Source organism: Rattus norvegicus, chromosome 1 (genome assembly GCF_036323735.1).
Source record: "Rattus norvegicus strain BN/NHsdMcwi chromosome 1, GRCr8, whole genome shotgun sequence".
NCBI lineage: Eukaryota > Metazoa > Chordata > Mammalia > Rodentia > Muridae > Rattus > Rattus norvegicus.
The window spans coordinates 119,523,792-119,538,856 of NC_086019.1; the positions used below are offsets into that span (position 1 = coordinate 119,523,792).

Below are 15,065 nucleotides of genomic sequence, written 5' to 3' on the forward strand. Positions count from 1 at the left end.
TCAATTGCTAAACATTGTCAGAAACCAAGGCAAAGGTGAATTTACCTGAGTAATATTGGAAGGACAATACACGAACAGTTACGTATACTTTAATCAAATTTTCATGAGACTTGTGCATTTCAGACTTATGTGCTAGGCTATGTTCATTCTTCCCCATTTCCGTACTGTATGGTAACAATCAGTTCCCACAGCTGGTAAGTGAATGCTGAAGAGAATCTGTTGCCCAGAGGAAAGCAACAAGTATTTTGACCATGAATCCCTGAGCATTAGCACTCAGTGATTGCCATGTGATGAAACTCAGAATGTGACCAAAATTCGTGTGACTAGATCAGTTGGTGTTTGCAAGTATCCCATTGACATCACGTTCCTCTGTCCCAAGAGCTCCAGAAACCATCTCCTTGATAGCATTTGTTTTCTGATGAATACTGAAGTAAATTTTAGTAAGATCAAGAATGAAGCTGTGTGATGACACATAGAAGGGAATTGATAGCCAAAGCCACACCTTCAACTTCAATCTACCCTACTGGCTAGGTTCCCTGTGGCCTGAGAGTTTCGTGAAAAATTTCGCGAAGCTCCCTTTGGGGCAATAATTCTTGGAATGTCTTTTGATGCAGAAAATTTATCGCCAATTTCTTCATCTCTAAACTAAAGTCTTATTCCTGGGTTCCCCTTGCCATTGGAAATCCATCTCTGTGCACCAGCTTTGATTTGTGAGCCTGTGTGTGGACTGAAATTTCTCCAAATTCAAAAGGTATATTCATATTCCAGATCCCTCCATTTGTGTAGATAGTATCATCTAGGATCTCTTCCAAGATATTCAATTTTATGGCTGTATGAACTACAGGTAGAAAGGAACTTCTCTACATTTTTAATAGTGCAGTTCAAAGGGACAAAACATACTGAGAAGTGAAATTCATTTCTGACTGGGATTGCATTATTTTTAATTAAGAAACCTTTGATGGGCTGAAATTATTGGTCAAAATACTGAGGAATATCTCATAGGAATTTCAATCCATTAATCGTGATCATTTCACTCACCTGGGAATAGTGATCCACTGGACCGCAGGGGTGATGCCAGGTGACTGCAAGACATCAGAGCAGAGAGGGTAATGATGACAGGGTTGGTGTTGCAGACTTGCACACAAGCAGATTATGAGATTAGGTGCTAGTTGGCAGGCAGTGTTTGCCAGCACAGTTGCACTAAGATTGTCCAGGTTCCCACAGAGGGAAAAGAGCACAAGGTCATCAGAGCAGCTCAGATGAGTCCCGCAAGTGGTCCTCAAAGAGACTAAGTAGTGCTTGTTACCCTGGCTCCCTGGTTGGGCCTCAGCGTAATCCTATTGAGCATGATTTTTATGTCATCATTCTGTTCTTGACTTTCTGTTGTCATCATTGACCCAGACACAGGTAGGACACAACTGTCAATAATGTAATTTCACCTGCACCACTGCTTACCTTGGCTGCCAACACTGCCTCAGAATTTGAATCCTCACTTGCAAGTGCAGAGGGTACAAGGGCACAGCGCACTTGTGTGGAATAAGGGTAGACCTAGCTTGAATTTCAAGACTGTCCTCTCTAAAAAGGAAAGAGCAAGATGTGAGGGCAATTGTATCCCTTCAGTTCATACGATCATATTAATTTTAAGGAGGCTGTTTAAGAATTCTAATGTATGATGCCACTTAGCAGAATCACTCTTGCAACATCCACTTCCATGCTGACATTCCCAACACATGGAAAGTTACTTCTCTAAGCGATCAATAGGTCAATAGGTACCCAAAACCAAATCATTGATGAAGGGGATGACACATGCTCTTTGTCATATACACCGATCAAATCTTTCAATTGCTAAACATTGTCAGAAACCAAGGCAAAGGTGAATTTACCTGAGTAATATTGGAAGGACAATACACGAACAGTTACGTATACTTTAATCAAATTTTCATGAGACTTGTGCATTTCAGATTTTATGTGCTAGGCTATGTTCATTCCTCCCCATTTCCATACTGCATGGTAACAATCAGTTCCCACAGCTGGTAAGTGAATGCTGAAGAGAATCTGTTGCCCAGAAGAAAGCAACAGGTATTTTGGCCATGAATCCCTGAGCGTTAGCACTCAGTGATTGCCATGTGATGAAACTCAGAATGTGACCAAAATTCGTGTGACTAGATCAGTTGGTGTTTGCAAGTATCCCATTGACATCACGTTCCTCTGTCCCAAGAGCTCCAGAAACCATCTCCTTGATAGCATTTTTTTTCTGATGAATACTGAAGTAAATTTTAGTAAGATCAAGAATGAAGCTGTGTGATGACACATAGAAGGGAATTGGTAGCCAAAGCCACACCTTCAACTTCAATCTACCCTACTGGCTAGGTTCCCTGTGGCCTGAGAGTTTCGTGAAAAATTTGCGAAGCTCCCTTTGGGGCAATAATTCTTGGAGTGTCTTTTGATGCAGAAAATTTATGGCCAATTTCTTCATCTCTAAACTAAAGTCTTATTCCTGGGTTCCCCTTGCCATTGGAAATCCATCTCTGTGCACCAGCTTTGATTTGTGAGCCTGTGTGTGGACTGAAATTTCTCCAAATTCAAAAGGTATATTCATATTCCAGATCCCTCCATTTGTGTAGATAGTATCATCTAGGATCTCTTCCAAGATATTCAATTTTATGGCTGTATGAACTACAGGTAGAAAGGAACTTCTCTACATTTTTAATAGTGCAGTTCAAAGGGACAAAACATACTGAGAAGTGAAATTCATTTCTGACTGGGATTGCATTATTTTTAATTAAGAAACCTTTGATGGGCTGAAATTATTGGTCAAAATACTGAGGAATATCTCATAATTACTCCAAAATATTAATCGTGATCATTTCACTCACCTGGGAATAGTGATCCACTGGACCGCAGGGGTGATGCCAGGTGACTGCAAGACATCAGAGCAGAGAGGGTAATGATGACAGGGTTGGTGTTGCAGACTTGCACACAAGCAGATTATGAGATTAGGTGCTAGTTGGCAGGCAGTGTTTGCCAGCACAGTTGCACTAAGATTGTCCAGGTTCCCACAGAGGGAAAAGAGCACAAGGTCATCAGAGCAGCTCAGATGAGTCCCGCAAGTGGTCCTCAAAGAGACTAAGTAGTGCTTGTTACCCTGGCTCCCTGGTTGGGCCTCAGCGTAATCCTATTGAGCATGATTTTTATGTCATCATTCTGTTCTTGACTTTCTGTTGTCATCATTGACCCAGACACAGGTAGGACACAACTGTCAATAATGTAATTTCACCTGCACCATTGCTTACCTTGGCTGCCAACACTGCCTCAGAATTTGAATCCTCACTTGCAAGTGCAGAGGGTACAAGGGCACAGCGCTCTTGTGTGGAATAAGGGTAGACCTAGCTTGAATTTGAAGACTGTCCTCTCTAAAAAGGAAAGAGCAAGATGTGAGGGCAATTGTATCCCTTCAGTTCATACAATCATATTAATTTTAAGGAGGCTGTTTAAGAAGTCTAATGTATGATGCCACTTAGCAGAATCACTCTTGCAACATCCACTTCCATGCTGACATTCCCAACACATGGAAAGTTACTTCCCTAAGCGATCAATAGGTCAATAGGTACCCAAAACCAAATCATTGATGAAGGGGATGACACATGCTCTTTGTCATATACACCGATCAAATCTTTCAATTGCTAAACATTGTCAGAAACCAAGGCAAAGGTGAATTTACCTGAGTAATATTGGAAGGACAATACACGAACAGTTACGTATACTTTAATCAAATTTTCATGAGACTTGTGCATTTCAGACTTATGTGCTAGGCTATGTTCATTCTTCCCCATTTCCGTACTGTATGGTAACAATCAGTTCCCACAGCTGGTAAGTGAATGCTGAAGAGAATCTGTTGCCCAGAGGAAAGCAACAAGTATTTTGACCATGAATCCCTGAGCATTAGCACTCAGTGATTGCCATGTGATGAAACTCAGAATGTGACCAAAATTCGTGTGACTAGATCAGTTGGTGTTTGCAAGTATCCCATTGACATCACGTTCCTCTGTCCCAAGAGCTCCAGAAACCATCTCCTTGATAGCATTTGTTTTCTGATGAATACTGAAGTAAATTTTAGTAAGATCAAGAATGAAGCTGTGTGATGACACATAGAAGGGAATTGATAGCCAAAGCCACACCTTCAACTTCAATCTACCCTACTGGCTAGGTTCCCTGTGGCCTGAGAGTTTCGTGAAAAATTTCGCGAAGCTCCCTTTGGGGCAATAATTCTTGGAGTGTCTTTTGATGCAGAAAATTTATCGCCAATTTCTTCATCTCTAAACTAAAGTCTTATTCCTGGGTTCCCCTTGCCATTGGAAATCCATCTCTGTGCACCAGCTTTGATTTGTGAGCCTGTGTGTGGACTGAAATTTCTCCAAATTCAAAAGGTATATTCATATTCCAGATCCCTCCATTTGTGTAGATAGTATCATCTAGGATCTCTTCCAAGATATTCAATTTTATGGCTGTATGAACTACAGGTAGAAAGGAACTTCTCTACATTTTTAATAGTGCAGTTCAAAGGGACAAAACATACTGAGAAGTGAAATTCATTTCTGACTGGGATTGCATTATTTTTAATTAAGAAACCTTTGATGGGCTGAAATTATTGGTCAAAATACTGAGGAATATCTCATAGGAATTTCAATCCATTAATCGTGATCATTTCACTCACCTGGGAATAGTGATCCACTGGACCGCAGGGGTGATGCCAGGTGACTGCAAGACATCAGAGCAGAGAGGGTAATGATGACAGGGTTGGTGTTGCAGACTTGCACACAAGCAGATTATGAGATTAGGTGCTAGTTGGCAGGCAGTGTTTGCCAGCACAGTTGCACTAAGATTGTCCAGGTTCCCACAGAGGGAAAAGAGCACAAGGTCATCAGAGCAGCTCAGATGAGTCCCGCAAGTGGTCCTCAAAGAGACTAAGTAGTGCTTGTTACCCTGGCTCCCTGGTTGGGCCTCAGCGTAATCCTATTGAGCATGATTTTTATGTCATCATTCTGTTCTTGACTTTCTGTTGTCATCATTGACCCAGACACAGGTAGGACACAACTGTCAATAATGTAATTTCACCTGCACAATTGCTTACCTTGGCTGCCAACACTGCCTCAGAATTTGAATCCTCACTTGCAAGTGCAGAGGGTACAAGGGCACAGCGCTCTTGTGTGGAATAAGGGTAGACCTAGCTTGAATTTCAAGACTGTCCTCTCTAAAAAGGAAAGAGCAAGATGTGAGGGCAATTGTATCCCTTCAGTTCATACAATCATATTAATTTTAAGGAGGCTGTTTAAGAAGTCTAATGTATGATGCCACTTAGCAGAATCCCTCTTGCAACATCCACTTCCATGCTGACATTCCCAACACACGGAAAGTTACTTCCCTAAGCGATCAATAGGTCAATAGGTACCCAAAACCAAATCATTGATGAAGGGGATGACACATGCTCTTTGTCATATACACCGATCAAATCTTTCAATTGCTAAACATTGTCAGAAACCAAGGCAAAGGTGAATTTACCTGAGTAATATTGGAAGGACAATACACGAACAGTTACGTATACTTTAATCAAATTTTCATGAGACTTGTGCATTTCAGACTTATGTGCTAGGCTATGTTCATTCTTCCCCATTTCCGTACTGTATGGTAACAATCAGTTCCCACAGCTGGTAAGTGAATGCTGAAGAGAATCTGTTGCCCAGAGGAAAGCAACAAGTATTTTGACCATGAATCCCTGAGCATTAGCACTCAGTGATTGCCATGTGATGAAACTCAGAATGTGACCAAAATTCGTGTGACTAGATCAGTTGGTGTTTGCAAGTATCCCATTGACATCACGTTCCTCTGTCCCAAGAGCTCCAGAAACCATCTCCTTGATAGCATTTGTTTTCTGATGAATACTGAAGTAAATTTTAGTAAGATCAAGAATGAAGCTGTGTGAACGCACATAGAAGGGAATTGGTAGCCAAAGCCACACCTTCAACTTCAATCTACCCTACTGGCTAGGTTCCCTGTGGCCTGAGAGTTTCGTGAAAAATTTCGCGAAACTCCCTTTGGGGCAATAATTCTTGGAGTGTCTTTTGATGCAGAAAATTTATCGCCAATTTCTTCATCTCTAAACTAAAGTCTTATTCCTGGGTTCCCCTTGCCATTGGAAATCCATCTCTGTGCACCAGCTTTGATTTGTGAGCCTGTGTGTGGACTGAAATTTCTCCAAATTCAAAAGGTATATTCATATTCCAGATCCCTCCATTTGTGTAGATAGTATCATCTAGGATCTCTTCCAAGATATTCAATTTTATGGCTGTATGAACTACAGGTAGAAAGGAACTTCTCTACATTCTTAATAGTGCAGTTCAAAGGGACAAAACATACTGAGAAGTGAAATTCATTTCTGACTGGGATTGCATTATTTTTAATTAAGAAACCTTTGATGGGCTGAAATTATTGGTCAAAATACTGAGGAATATCTTATAGGAATTTCAATCCATTAATCGTGATCATTTCACTCACCTGGGAATAGTGATCCACTGGACCGCAGGGGTGATGCCAGGTGACTGCAAGACATCAGAGCAGAGAGGGTAATGATGACAGGGTTGGTGTTGCAGACTTGCACACAAGCAGATTATGAGATTAGGTGCTAGTTGGCAGGCAGTGTTTGCCAGCACAGTTGCACTAAGATTGCCCAGGTTCCCACAGAGGGAAAAGAGCACAAGGTCATCAGAGCAGCTCAGATGAGTCCCGCAAGTGGTCCTCAAAGAGACTAAGTAGTGCTTGTTACCCTGGCTCCCTGGTTGGGCCTCAGCGTAATCCTATTGAGCATGATTTTTATGTCATCATTCTGTTCTTGACTTTCTGTTGTCATCATTGACCCAGACACAGGTAGGACACAACTGTCAATAATGTAATTTCACCTGCACCATTGCTTACCTTGGCTGCCAACACTGCCTCAGAATTTGAATCCTCACTTGCAAGTGCAGAGGGTACAAGGGCACAGCGCTCTTGTGTGGAATAAGGGTAGACCTAGCTTGAATTTCAAGACTGTCCTCTCTAAAAAGGAAAGAGCAAGATGTGAGGGCAATTGTATCCCTTCAGTTCATACAATCATATTAATTTTAAGGAGGCTGTTTAAGAAGTCTAATGTATGATGCCACTTAGCAGAATCACTCTTGCAACATCCACTTCCATGCTGACATTCCCAACACATGGAAAGTTACTTCTCTAAGCGATCAATAGGTCAATAGGTACCCAAAACCAAATCATTGATGAAGGGGATGACACATGCTCTTTGTCATATACACAGATCAAATCTTTCAATTGCTAAACATTGTCAGAAACCAAGGCAAAGGTGAATTTACCTGAGTAATATTGGAAGGACAATACACGAAAAGTTACGTATACTTTAATCAAATTTTCATGAGACTTGTGCATTTCAGATTTTATGTGCTAGGCTATGTTCATTCCTCCCCATTTCCATACTGCATGGTAACAATCAGTTCCCACAGCTGGTAAGTGAATGCTGAAGAGAATCTGTTGCCCAGAAGAAAGCAACAGGTATTTTGGCCATGAATCCCTGAGCGTTAGCACTCAGTGATTGCCATGTGATGAAACTCAGAATGTGACCAAAATTCGTGTGACTAGATCAGTTGGTGTTTGCAAGTATCCCATTGACATCACGTTCCTCTGTCCCAAGAGCTCCAGAAACCATCTCCTTGATAGCATTTGTTTTCTGATGAATACTGAAGTAAATTTTAGTAAGATCAAGAATGAAGCTGTGTGATGACACATAGAAGGGAATTGGTAGCCAAAGCCACACCTTCAACTTCAATCTACCCTACTGGCTAGGTTCCCTGTGGCCTGAGAGTTTCGTGAAAAATTTGCGAAGCTCCCTTTGGGGCAATAATTCTCGGAGTGTCTTTTGATGCAGAAAATTTATGGCCAATTTCTTCATCTCTAAACTAAAGTCTTATTCCTGGGTTCCCCTTGTCATTGGAAATCCATCTCTGTGCACCAGCTTTGATTTGTGAGCCTGTGTGTGGACTGAAATTTCTCCAAATTCAAAAGGTATATTCATATTCCAGATCCCTCCATTTGTGTAGATAGTATCATCTAGTATCTCTTCCAAGGTATTCAATTTTATGGCTGTATGAACTACAGGTAGAAAGGAACTTCTCTACATTTTTAATAGTGCAGTTCAAAGGGACAAAACATACTGAGAAGTGAAATTCATTTCTGACTGGGATTGCATTATTTTTAATTAAGAAACCTTTGATGGGCTGAAATTATTGGTCAAAATACTGAGGAATATCTTATAGGAATTTCAATCCATTAATCGTGATCATTTCACTCACCTGGGAATAGTGATCCACTGGACCGCAGGGGTGATGCCAGGTGACTGCAAGACATCAGAGCAGAGAGGGTAATGATGACAGGGTTGGTGTTGCAGACTTGCACACAAGCAGATTATGAGATTAGGTGCTAGTTGGCAGGCAGTGTTTGCCAGCACAGTTGCACTAAGATTGTCCAGGTTCCCACAGAGGGAAAAGAGCACAAGGTCATCAGAGCAGCTCAGATGAGTCCCGCAAGTGGTCCTCAAAGAGACTAAGTAGTGCTTGTTACCCTGGCTCCCTGGTTGGGCCTCAGCGTAATCCTATTGAGCATGATTTTTATGTCATCATTCTGTTCTTGACTTTCTGTTGTCATCATTGACCCAGACACAGGTAGGACACAACTGTCAATAATGTAATTTCACCTGCACCATTGCTTACCTTGGCTGCCAACACTGCCTCAGAATTTGAATCCTCACTTGCAAGTGCAGAGGGTACAAGGGCACAGCGCTCTTGTGTGGAATAAGGGTAGACCTAGCTTGAATTTGAAGACTGTCCTCTGTAAAAAGGAAAGAGCAAGATGTGATGGCAATTGTATCCCTTCAGTTCATACAATCATATTAATTTTAAGGAGGCTGTTTAAGAAGTCTAATGTATGATGCCACTTAGCAGAATCACTCTTGCAACATCCACTTCCATGCTGACATTCCCAACACATGGAAAGTTACTTCCCTAAGCGATCAATAGGTCAATAGGTACCCAAAACCAAATCATTGATGAAGGGGATGACACATGCTCTTGATCATATACACCGATCAAATCTTTCAATTGCTAAACATTGTCAGAAACCAAGGCAAAGGTGAATTTACCTGAGTAATATTGGAAGGACAATACACGAACAGTTACGTATACTTTAATCAAATTTTCATGAGACTTGTGCATTTCAGACTTATGTGCTAGGCTATGTTCATTCTTCCCCATTTCCGTACTGTATGGTAACAATCAGTTCCCACAGCTGGTAAGTGAATGCTGAAGAGAATCTGTTGCCCAGAGGAAAGCAACAAGTATTTTGACCATGAATCCCTGAGCATTAGCACTCAGTGATTGCCATGTGATGAAACTCAGAATGTGACCAAAATTCGTGTGACTAGATCAGTTGGTGTTTGCAAGTATCCCATTGACATCACGTTCCTCTGTCCCAAGAGCTCCAGAAACCATCTCCTTGATAGCATTTGTTTTCTGATGAATACTGAAGTAAATTTTAGTAAGATCAAGAATGAAGCTGTGTGATGACACATAGAAGGGAATTGATAGCCAAAGCCACACCTTCAACTTCAATCTACCCTACTGGCTAGGTTCCCTGTGGCCTGAGAGTTTCGTGAAAAATTTCGCGAAGCTCCCTTTGGGGCAATAATTCTTGGAGTGTCTTTTGATGCAGAAAATTTATCGCCAATTTCTTCATCTCTAAACTAAAGTCTTATTCCTGGGTTCCCCTTGCCATTGGAAATCCATCTCTGTGCACCAGCTTTGATTTGTGAGCCTGTGTGTGGACTGAAATTTCTCCAAATTCAAAAGGTATATTCATATTCCAGATCCCTCCATTTGTGTAGATAGTATCATCTAGGATCTCTTCCAAGATATTCAATTTTATGGCTGTATGAACTACAGGTAGAAAGGAACTTCTCTACATTTTTAATAGTGCAGTTCAAAGGGACAAAACATACTGAGAAGTGAAATTCATTTCTGACTGGGATTGCATTATTTTTAATTAAGAAACCTTTGATGGGCTGAAATTATTGGTCAAAATACTGAGGAATATCTCATAGGAATTTCAATCCATTAATCGTGATCATTTCACTCACCTGGGAATAGTGATCCACTGGACCGCAGGGGTGATGCCAGGTGACTGCAAGACATCAGAGCAGAGAGGGTAATGATGACAGGGTTGGTGTTGCAGACTTGCACACAAGCAGATTATGAGATTAGGTGCTAGTTGGCAGGCAGTGTTTGCCAGCACAGTTGCACTAAGATTGTCCAGGTTCCCACAGAGGGAAAAGAGCACAAGGTCATCAGAGCAGCTCAGATGAGTCCCGCAAGTGGTCCTCAAAGAGACTAAGTAGTGCTTGTTACCCTGGCTCCCTGGTTGGGCCTCAGCGTAATCCTATTGAGCATGATTTTTATGTCATCATTCTGTTCTTGACTTTCTGTTGTCATCATTGACCCAGACACAGGTAGGACACAACTGTCAATAATGTAATTTCACCTGCACCATTGCTTACCTTGGCTGCCAACACTGCCTCAGAATTTGAATCCTCACTTGCAAGTGCAGAGGGTACAAGGGCACAGCGCTCTTGTGTGGAATAAGGGTAGACCTAGCTTGAATTTGAAGACTGTCCTCTCTAAAAAGGAAAGAGCAAGATGTGAGGGCAATTGTATCCCTTCAGTTCATACAATCATATTAATTTTAAGGAGGCTGTTTAAGAAGTCTAATGTATGATGCCACTTAGCAGAATCACTCTTGCAACATCCACTTCCATGCTGACATTCCCAACACATGGAAAGTTACTTCCCTAAGCGATCAATAGGTCAATAGGTACCCAAAACCAAATAATTGATGAAGGGGATGACACATGCTCTTTGTCATATACACCGATCAAATCTTTCAATTGCTAAACATTGTCAGAAACCAAGGCAAAGGTGAATTTACCTGAGTAATATTGGAAGGACAATACACGAACAGTTACGTATACTTTAATCAAATTTTCATGAGACTTGTGCATTTCAGATTTTATGTGCTAGGCTATGTTCATTCCTCCCCATTTCCATACTGCATGGTAACAATCAGTTCCCACAGCTGGTAAGTGAATGCTGAAGAGAATCTGTTGCCCAGAAGAAAGCAACAGGTATTTTGGCCATGAATCCCTGAGCGTTAGCACTCAGTGATTGCCATGTGATGAAACTCAGAATGTGACCAAAATTCGTGTGACTAGATCAGTTGGTGTTTGCAAGTATCCCATTGACATCACGTTCCTCTGTCCCAAGAGCTCCAGAAACCATCTCCTTGATAGCATTTGTTTTCTGATGAATACTGAAGTAAATTTTAGTAAGATCAAGAATGAAGCTGTGTGATGACACATAGAAGGGAATTGGTAGCCAAAGCCACACCTTCAACTTCAATCTACCCTACTGGCTAGGTTCCCTGTGGCCTGAGAGTTTCGTGAAAAATTTGCGAAGCTCCCTTTGGGGCAATAATTCTCGGAGTGTCTTTTGATGCAGAAAATTTATGGCCAATTTCTTCATCTCTAAACTAAAGTCTTATTCCTGGGTTCCCCTTGTCATTGGAAATCCATCTCTGTGCACCAGCTTTGATTTGTGAGCCTGTGTGTGGACTGAAATTTCTCCAAATTCAAAAGGTATATTCATATTCCAGATCCCTCCATTTGTGTAGATAGTATCATCTAGTATCTCTTCCAAGGTATTCAATTTTATGGCTGTATGAACTACAGGTAGAAAGGAACTTCTCTACATTTTTAAAAGTGCAGTTCAAAGGGACAAAACATACTGAGAAGTGAAATTCATTTCTGACTGGGATTGCATTATTTTTAATTAAGAAACCTTTGATGGGCTGAAATTATTGGTCAAAATACTGAGGAATATCTTATAGGAATTTCAATCCATTAATCGTGATCATTTCACTCACCTGGGAATAGTGATCCACTGGACCGCAGGGGTGATGCCAGGTGACTGCAAGACATCAGAGCAGAGAGGGTAATGATGACAGGGTTGGTGTTGCAGACTTGCACACAAGCAGATTATGAGATTAGGTGCTAGTTGGCAGGCAGTGTTTGCCAGCACAGTTGCACTAAGATTGTCCAGGTTCCCACAGAGGGAAAAGAGCACAAGGTCATCAGAGCAGCTCAGATGAGTCCCGCAAGTGGTCCTCAAAGAGACTAAGTAGTGCTTGTTACCCTGGCTCCCTGGTTGGGCCTCAGCGTAATCCTATTGAGCATGATTTTTATGTCATCATTCTGTTCTTGACTTTCTGTTGTCATCATTGACCCAGACACAGGTAGGACACAACTGTCAATAATGTAATTTCACCTGCACCATTGCTTACCTTGGCTGCCAACACTGCCTCAGAATTTGAATCCTCACTTGCAAGTGCAGAGGGTACAAGGGCACAGCGCTCTTGTGTGGAATAAGGGTAGACCTAGCTTGAATTTGAAGACTGTCCTCTGTAAAAAGGAAAGAGCAAGATGTGATGGCAATTGTATCCCTTCAGTTCATACAATCATATTAATTTTAAGGAGGCTGTTTAAGAAGTCTAATGTATGATGCCACTTAGCAGAATCACTCTTGCAACATCCACTTCCATGCTGACATTCCCAACACATGGAAAGTTACTTCCCTAAGCGATCAATAGGTCAATAGGTACCCAAAACCAAATCATTGATGAAGGGGATGACACATGCTCTTTGTCATATACACCGATCAAATCTTTCAATTGCTAAACATTGTCAGAAACCAAGGCAAAGGTGAATTTACCTGAGTAATATTGGGAGGACAATACACGAACAGTTATGTATACTTTAATCAAATTTTCATGAGACTTGTGCATTTCAGACTTATGTGCTAGGCTATGTTCATTCTTCCCCATTTCCGTACTGTATGGTAACAATCAGTTCCCACAGCTGGTAAGTGAATGCTGAAGAGAATCTGTTGCCCAGAGGAAAGCAACAAGTATTTTGACCATGAATCCCTGAGCATTAGCACTCAGTGATTGCCATGTGATGAAACTCAGAATGTGACCAAAATTCGTGTGACTAGATCAGTTGGTGTTTGCAAGTATCCCATTGACATCACGTTCCTCTGTCCCAAGAGCTCCAGAAACCATCTCCTTGATAGCATTTGTTTTCTGATGAATACTGAAGTAAATTTTAGTAAGATCAAGAATGAAGCTGTGTGATGACACATAGAAGGGAATTGATAGCCAAAGCCACACCTTCAACTTCAATCTACCCTACTGGCTAGGTTCCCTGTGGCCTGAGAGTTTCGTGAAAAATTTCGCGAAGCTCCCTTTGGGGCAATAATTCTTGGAGTGTCTTTTGATGCAGAAAATTTATCGCCAATTTCTTCATCTCTAAACTAAAGTCTTATTCCTGGGTTCCCCTTGCCATTGGAAATCCATCTCTGTGCACCAGCTTTGATTTGTGAGCCTGTGTGTGGACTGAAATTTCTCCAAATTCAAAAGGTATATTCATATTCCAGATCCCTCCATTTGTGTAGATAGTATCATCTAGGATCTCTTCCAAGATATTCAATTTTATGGCTGTATGAACTACAGGTAGAAAGGAACTTCTCTACATTTTTAATAGTGCAGTTCAAAGGGACAAAACATACTGAGAAGTGAAATTCATTTCTGACTGGGATTGCATTATTTTTAATTAAGAAACCTTTGATGGGCTGAAATTATTGGTCAAAATACTGAGGAATATCTCATAGGAATTTCAATCCATTAATCGTGATCATTTCACTCACCTGGGAATAGTGATCCACTGGACCGCAGGGGTGATGCCAGGTGACTGCAAGACATCAGAGCAGAGAGGGTAATGATGACAGGGTTGGTGTTGCAGACTTGCACACAAGCAGATTATGAGATTAGGTGCTAGTTGGCAGGCAGTGTTTGCCAGCACAGTTGCACTAAGATTGTCCAGGTTCCCACAGAGGGAAAAGAGCACAAGGTCATCAGAGCAGCTCAGATGAGTCCCGCAAGTGGTCCTCAAAGAGACTAAGTAGTGCTTGTTACCCTGGCTCCCTGGTTGGGCCTCAGCGTAATCCTATTGAGCATGATTTTTATGTCATCATTCTGTTCTTGACTTTCTGTTGTCATCATTGACCCAGACACAGGTAGGACACAACTGTCAATAATGTAATTTCACCTGCACCATTGCTTACCTTGGCTGCCAACACTGCCTCAGAATTTGAATCCTCACTTGCAAGTGCAGAGGGTACAAGGGCACAGCGCTCTTGTGTGGAATAAGGGTAGACCTAGCTTGAATTTGAAGACTGTCCTCTCTAAAAAGGAAAGAGCAAGATGTGAGGGCAATTGTATCCCTTCAGTTCATACAATCATATTAATTTTAAGGAGGCTGTTTAAGAAGTCTAATGTATGATGCCACTTAGCAGAATCACTCTTGCAACATCCACTTCCATGCTGACATTCCCAACACATGGAAAGTTACTTCCCTAAGCGATCAATAGGTCAATAGGTACCCAAAACCAAATAATTGATGAAGGGGATGACACATGCTCTTTGTCATATACACCGATCAAATCTTTCAATTGCTAAACATTGTCAGAAACCAAGGCAAAGGTGAATTTACCTGAGTAATATTGGAAGGACAATACACGAACAGTTACGTATACTTTAATCAAATTTTCATGAGACTTGTGCATTTCAGATTTTATGTGCTAGGCTATGTTCATTCCTCCCCATTTCCATACTGCATGGTAACAATCAGTTCCCACAGCTGGTAAGTGAATGCTGAAGAGAATCTGTTGCCCAGAAGAAAGCAACAGGTATTTTGGCCATGAATCCCTGAGCGTTAGCACTCAGTGATTGCCATGTGATGAAACTCAGAATGTGACCAAAATTCGTGTGACTAGATCAGTTGGTGTTTGCAAGTATCCCATTGACAT

The 15,065-nt window shown here is 41.4% G+C and overlaps 8 non-coding genes across 8 annotated transcripts; all 8 read right to left on the reverse strand.

Moving 5' to 3' along the window:
* Window positions 1-1,321: 1,321 nt before the first annotated feature.
* On the reverse strand, window positions 1,322-1,399 carry LOC134485360 (small nucleolar RNA SNORD115). Its single transcript, XR_010063399.1, has one exon. It is a non-coding gene; the product is annotated as a small nucleolar RNA SNORD115 (small nucleolar RNA).
* A 1,760-nt stretch (window positions 1,400-3,159) lies between these two features.
* Window positions 3,160-3,237, reverse strand: LOC134485361 (small nucleolar RNA SNORD115). Its single transcript, XR_010063400.1, has one exon. It is a non-coding gene; the product is annotated as a small nucleolar RNA SNORD115 (small nucleolar RNA).
* A 1,760-nt stretch (window positions 3,238-4,997) lies between these two features.
* LOC134485362 (small nucleolar RNA SNORD115) lies at window positions 4,998-5,075 on the reverse strand. The gene has a single exon (XR_010063401.1). It is a non-coding gene; the product is annotated as a small nucleolar RNA SNORD115 (small nucleolar RNA).
* Window positions 5,076-6,835: 1,760 nt separating this feature from the next.
* On the reverse strand, window positions 6,836-6,913 carry LOC134485363 (small nucleolar RNA SNORD115). Its single transcript, XR_010063402.1, has one exon. It is a non-coding gene; the product is annotated as a small nucleolar RNA SNORD115 (small nucleolar RNA).
* Window positions 6,914-8,673: 1,760 nt separating this feature from the next.
* On the reverse strand, window positions 8,674-8,751 carry LOC134485364 (small nucleolar RNA SNORD115). Its single transcript, XR_010063403.1, has one exon. It is a non-coding gene; the product is annotated as a small nucleolar RNA SNORD115 (small nucleolar RNA).
* A 1,760-nt stretch (window positions 8,752-10,511) lies between these two features.
* LOC134485365 (small nucleolar RNA SNORD115) lies at window positions 10,512-10,589 on the reverse strand. Its single transcript, XR_010063404.1, has one exon. It is a non-coding gene; the product is annotated as a small nucleolar RNA SNORD115 (small nucleolar RNA).
* A 1,760-nt stretch (window positions 10,590-12,349) lies between these two features.
* On the reverse strand, window positions 12,350-12,427 carry LOC134485366 (small nucleolar RNA SNORD115). The gene has a single exon (XR_010063405.1). It is a non-coding gene; the product is annotated as a small nucleolar RNA SNORD115 (small nucleolar RNA).
* A 1,760-nt stretch (window positions 12,428-14,187) lies between these two features.
* Window positions 14,188-14,265, reverse strand: LOC134485367 (small nucleolar RNA SNORD115). The gene has a single exon (XR_010063406.1). It is a non-coding gene; the product is annotated as a small nucleolar RNA SNORD115 (small nucleolar RNA).
* Between the last annotated feature and the right edge of the window lie 800 nt (window positions 14,266-15,065).